We start from the raw sequence: 6,105 nt of genomic DNA, 5'->3' as shown, positions 1-6,105 counted from the left end.
GAAGTCTCTACCTTCTTTCATTCTTCCATATTCATGTCTTCTTTAAAAAAAAAAAAAACCCAAAAACCCTGTTCACCCCTGTATATCAGAGCCGGCTGGGGCACGGTAGGATACGGCGTTTCAACAGAGAGACGGATATCCGTGATAAAATAGACAGCCTCAAGCGAGAATCGAACTTTTTTCTTCTTTTTTTTTGGTACCGAACTCTGATCAAGGAAATGTACTCATTGTGGATGCTGAATGGTTACCTGCGAAAATTTGTGTTTGGGGGCGGGGGTGTAAAAGTCAGCTTGAGCCCCTACTTTAGTAACATAATAATGTAACCTTCTATGCAAATTGGAAGGGGGGGGGGAGGTTTCCATTCTTTGCGAGCCGTATGTACATTGCCGTGCCATTAAGCACGAAAGACGCTTTTAAAGAGGTGGTGGAAAGGGGGGGGGTAAGCTCATGTCAACTTTGACCTGTACGCACACTTAGTTCAGTTTGTAGAGTGATTGACCATGATGAAGATTGGTATAGCATCAAATCCATAGCTGGCCTTCTTGAACTTGTCTTATGGGGGCAGTGTTCACAGCTCATTGCCTACTTGGCCTGGTCCTGTCGGAGATGGATTTCGATCTGGAGGTCTCATCTCTTAAGAAGGCTTCCATTCTTGAAAGTGGTTTGACATTATCAAAGATACACTTTAGAATCTGACAACAGGAGGCTGAAGATGGTAAGCGATGGACGACCAGTTGTGAGATAATACATTTTTAGTTTTAGTTTTCTGCAACACTTCGCTACCTTAGAATAACACAGTTGTATTTGGGTTACAAAAACCATGAGGTCAGATACCAAATATATCAAAATCGTAAGGTTATTCGGAATCGTTATCAAGATACTGCAAGAATAATTCCATTCCAAAGAAAGCTTGACATGTGAAACTCAAAACTTTTTTCTAAGGTCAAATATCTCAAAACTAGTTACTAATGAGCTGATAGAATTTTGTAACTCTAGGGTAGCAACTAGCAACATAATTAGGTCACGTAGGAGGCGAAGATTAGATGTGTAACAAGAGAGTAACAAACAGTGGCGGTGGGTGGACCAAAATTTGGGTGGGGCTTAGGTTACTTCCAGTTCTTTACCACCATATAGCAAACAATATGAACAAAACTGTGATGATGTTTCTATACTCCCGACGAGCCACGGCACTTTGAGAACCATTCAAATGTGAAGAGTCACCTTTGTCTTCCATCTCTTTGTTCTTAGTTAAATTCTTGTTGATGGTGGGGACAAAGCCGATTCACCTCCAAATTTCCTCTAATTAGTTTTCACGTGATAAAAAAATTTGCCTTAAAAGAAGTTCGACCTGATTTATAACTGTTAAATCTCAGCGGCACAAGCACAAACATGCACACACAGCACTTCAAACATAATACTTCTATGAACTGGATTAGACCGTGTGGACGAGAAAGTGAACGCACCCAACAAAGAACCAATGAGCGCATAGGTACCTGTGTCAGTCGGGGAAAGTGTCGTAAACTTTCACCCCATTGTCAGGGCTAGGAGAGCGTGAGCCCTCGGTACAGTGTTTTTCCCCCCAGTCTTCTACCTTTTTACGAGAAGAGTTTCATTAAGTCGGGCTGTGGGGAAGGGCTCATCTTCGCTGAGCCCTAAAGACATTTGATTGGCTGCTGGGTTACTATAGTTGAAAGCGGTGACAACAGTGGTTGGATAAGGCCACAACCATATTAAGGCCCGACACGGACGGTCAGACCAGACCCGCCGTTTTCCGTCGAGTGTGGCCGACCATATGGACACCGGAGTTTAGCGGTCAGACACCGGAGTTTAGCGGTCAGACACCGGAGTTTGGCGGTCAGACACCGGAGTTTGGCGGTCAGACACCGGAGTTTGGCGGTCAGACACCGGAGTTTGGCGGTCAGACACCGGAGTTTAGCAGTCAGACACCGGAGTTTAGCGGTCAGACACCGGAGTTTAGCGGTCAGACACCGGAGTTTAGCGGTCAGACACCGGAGTTTAGCGGTCAGACACCGCTGTCTTGTAAATATGGCGTTTGGTAGAAGAAGAACATTGTTGTTGCTGTTGCTCTTGAGACCCAGGCAAAAAAGGGAAACCAAGACAAGAACATTTTCAGTGGCTCTCGGACTCGCAACCGTAAGGTCGTGGGTTCGAATCCCGTCAGGGACCCGACGTTGTGTCCTTGGGAAAGGCACTTTACACGAATTTTCCTCACTTCACCCAGGTGGGAATGGGTACCCGGCTATAGACAGCGAAAGATCTTGTCAGTATGTTAGTGTTTGAGCGCTTAATCAGCTGCTTGCACTGTATGCTTCCCGGGAAGCTGAGAATGTTTCGGAGTGTTCTATGGTCTGCTGGGGTAATAATATAGTGTAACGCGCATAGAGCCTGCTGTTGAGCGGGGATATGCGCTATACAAATGCTATCTATTATTATTATTATTATTATTTTTCAGTGCATCCCATCCAAAGAAAACGTGATACACTAGGTGAATTTCATCATTTGTTTCCGCAGTTATTGGAAGAGAGTAAAAAATTCCAACAATACTATCCCATGAAACATAGCAGTTTCAATGAACTGCTAGAGATATGTAGAGTTCACCAAGAACTGCTAGAATTCTATGTAGTGTCATTGAGGTGGGAAAGGGGACACATCATTAAAATGACCTCCCATCTCGCCCGACGGACCGTCTTCGATAGAACATGAGACGGTCTGACCGGGGACGACGCAGGACTTCGGGCGTCAGTATGGTAGCCGAAACCGTTTTTTGTTACCTTCCATTACTAAAGAGCCGGAGCGTATTCTTTTGTGCCCGAAGACGGTCTGGTCTGACCGTCCGAGTCGGGCGTTAATATGGTTGCGTCCTAAGCGAGCAAGCCGCCAAGTTGATTACTATGTATTCATTCCGTGCGGTCATGACGGTTTCAACTGCTTATTTCATTATGGAGAAACTTCCATTTACTTTGTGATAGAGTTGGGGGTGGTGGGTGGGAAGGGGGTAGGGGCTCTAGCGCGTGAGCCCTTCACTACCCACCGCCACTGGTAACAAACAAGAAAGGGGGAGAGATTAGGACGAATGATGTTTGATAGGGAAAAAAGAGCAAACCACACTACAGCACCCGTCAACAACTCACAGATTCCAAGTAGAAAAAAGACGGAATAGCAAGAGCTTTAAGCAGTATCTGACAAGAAATGAGATGGTGGAACAGAGTACACAACATAGGCAGGTACCTTGTACTCTCTCTAACCGGTATTTTTGTATGGGTTGGCCAAAATCAGCACAGGTCATCAGACGTAGAACTTGACAGCGCAAACATTATATTCCTTATAAGCTTCATTGCCTGCCAAAGAGTAAGGGTAACGGTCTAGACTACTTCTGCCCTATCTTCGGTACTTACTTGGCACACCATGTGTGGTGATGTTCCTCTTGTTGTGTCTCTGTTCACTTGTTGCCTCGTCTGTCACAGAGTTCGTGAGTGCTGTTTAGTGTGTCGTGTAGATGTTGTGTCGAGTGTCTGGTCACCTGGGCATAATCATTAGGGTGCACCAGATACTAATAAACATGATATTATCTTTATAGCATGTTCCCTGTCGTCTGTCAGTGTGGAAGAATTCAAGCTTTTAAAAAATATTCACTTGCCAAGGCTCAAATAACTGTGTACAAGCTGAGAGACAAGACCAAACAAAAATATTTTGTGTTTTTAAAGTCTTCCTTTGACTCTTTTATGTGGGTTTTTGGTTGATTCATGAAAAGATGTAAGCTTCAAAACCGTCTTAAAAGTCGCCTTTACGAGATAATGATACCTGTATAGTTTGCACATTATCAAGAAATTTGCATACTAATACATGTGCCATTGATGTGTCAGCCGAGGAGAAGCGCGAGTAAGGTGTGAAAACATTTTTTTTTCATGGATTCCATCTCCGTCAGGGCCACGCCAAGTGGACAATAAGCTGTGAACACTGCCTCCGTAAGATCAGTTCAAGAAGGCCAGCTATGGATTTGATCCAATGCAAACCTTCATCATGGTCAGGCATTCTACAAACTTAACTAACAGTGTGCGGTACAGGTAAAAGTGGACTTGAGCTACCCCCACCCCCTCCCCACCCCCTAACCACACCCATTTTGAAATTATTTTAAAGCACCTTCCGTGCATAAGGTCACGGCGAAGTACATACGGCTCGCAGAGAATAGACACCCCCCCTCCCCCCATTTACGTAGAAGGTCAAGGAAGTAACGAATGGAAGGGCTCAAGTTGAGTTTTACACCCCCCCCCCCCCCCAGGCCACCCAACACACATTTTCGGGGGTACATGTATGCTGTATTTGAATTTCGACAGCTATGCAAAAAAACTACCGAACACAATCAAGAATCCAAAGAATCCAACATCATCTTTATAGACCAGGAGAAGGCTTTTGACTGAGTAAACCATGCAAAACTCTGGAAGACACTCGAACAGTATGGCATCAGTGGCTAATTGTTAGATAATGTCAGAGCTCTATGTACCTACATCAGAAGCTCAGTCAGAACGAAGGAAGGTAATTCAGACTGGTTCAAAGTAAGATCTAGATTACGACAAGGATACGTTCAATCTCCCCTCCTGTTTATTATATATGAACACAATAACGCAAGACGCAAACCAAAGCCCAGCAAGCCTAAATGAACTTCTATTTGCAGAAGACCAATGTTCCATTCATTTAAACCAACAAAGCCTCCAAAATCACACTAAAGAACTGAACAACAGCTGCCAGAAATTTAACATGAAAATAAGCACAATTTTATCTATTGGTCTTAATAGGTGAATATGTTTTCAAACTCCTGCACACTGTATTCTAGAAAATTCCTTAATAAATACTAATAAAAAATCCCAGGGGATGGTCGTTTCTACACATTTTAAAAAGTTTACAGCTCGGGCAAGATCACTTTTAAAAGCACGTCTGTTATTTTAAAAAAAATCACAATAGTGTACTTATTGAACTTATGATTAAGGAACTTTGAGTGCAAAAAATAATGTCTTCGCTGTAAAATTAGTTTTTTGCCTCTAATAGTGTCACCATTGGCAAGTCGTGACAAAGGTCATAATAATACGTATGAAAAAAGTGTGCGAGAAGCAGAAAGTGCTGTGAACAATCATATTTTCATGATGGAGATTTATAGTATTTTATATAAATTTATGAAGAAAAGTTTTTTAATCGAGCCAGTGGAAAAATGCGATTAGATCTAAGTTAAGACAAATTGATACAAACTGATGTGCAAAGTATGGGTGCTATTGGTCCACCCGTTAAAGAGATATTTAAAGATAAGCTGAGTCACGAATTTTTGACTGCACTATAGTACTTGGACAGCCTAACAGATGGGTGGCTGTGAAAGATCAGGATAATGTTGTTTTTTTTTAGAGCATCCAAATAAAGGTATCAACGGATGAAGAAGTTTGATCGCTGATGTCTGTCGCGGATTTGGCACTTGATGATGATGATGCCAAATGAAAACGTGACCAGTTACTTTCACGTCTGCGAGGGTGTTCAGGGGACAACGGCCTGTGATCCTTGTAAAGGAAAAGGGGATTTAAATAAAATCTTCAGATTAATTCATAACACAGATTACAGGTTCCGAAGAAAAAGGTTAAAATTAATTAATCTGAATGACAATTATTATTGAAAATATCGGTTCTCTCTCTGACAGAGTGCGATTACAAAGTGGGTGAACATATGGTTGGGCCAATATTATATGGGTGGTTATTTTCCTGGTAAATGTTTTACGGCGCTCGCAACTGCATACGGTTATATTATGAGCTCGCGGGACACAATAAATATTTTCAGTTGGTAGGAAATTTTGAATTTTGCCCGGGTGGCGAACGACGCCTACTCTTATCGATTTTGGATCACCAAGGGATCTTTAACGTGCGCAACTTGCACACGGGACCTCCGAAACTTTTCGCCCTTGTACGAGGCAAGGTGTAGACCTTTCCTACCATGCGATCAGAGGTGTGGTGGAAAGACAGCAGTTAGAAGGAGCCAAGGAGTAGCAGTAGAAAGGCTGCAGAAAGAGTCAGGAGCCCATAGGATGTGGCAAAGGAGGTGAAGAAATTG

The sequence above is a fragment of the Aplysia californica genome, unplaced genomic scaffold (assembly GCF_000002075.1).
Source record: "Aplysia californica isolate F4 #8 unplaced genomic scaffold, AplCal3.0 scaffold00055, whole genome shotgun sequence".
Taxonomy (NCBI): Eukaryota; Metazoa; Mollusca; class Gastropoda; order Aplysiida; family Aplysiidae; genus Aplysia; species Aplysia californica.
The sequence above is the reverse complement of the archived record's forward strand: the minus strand, read 5'-3'. Positions refer to the sequence as shown.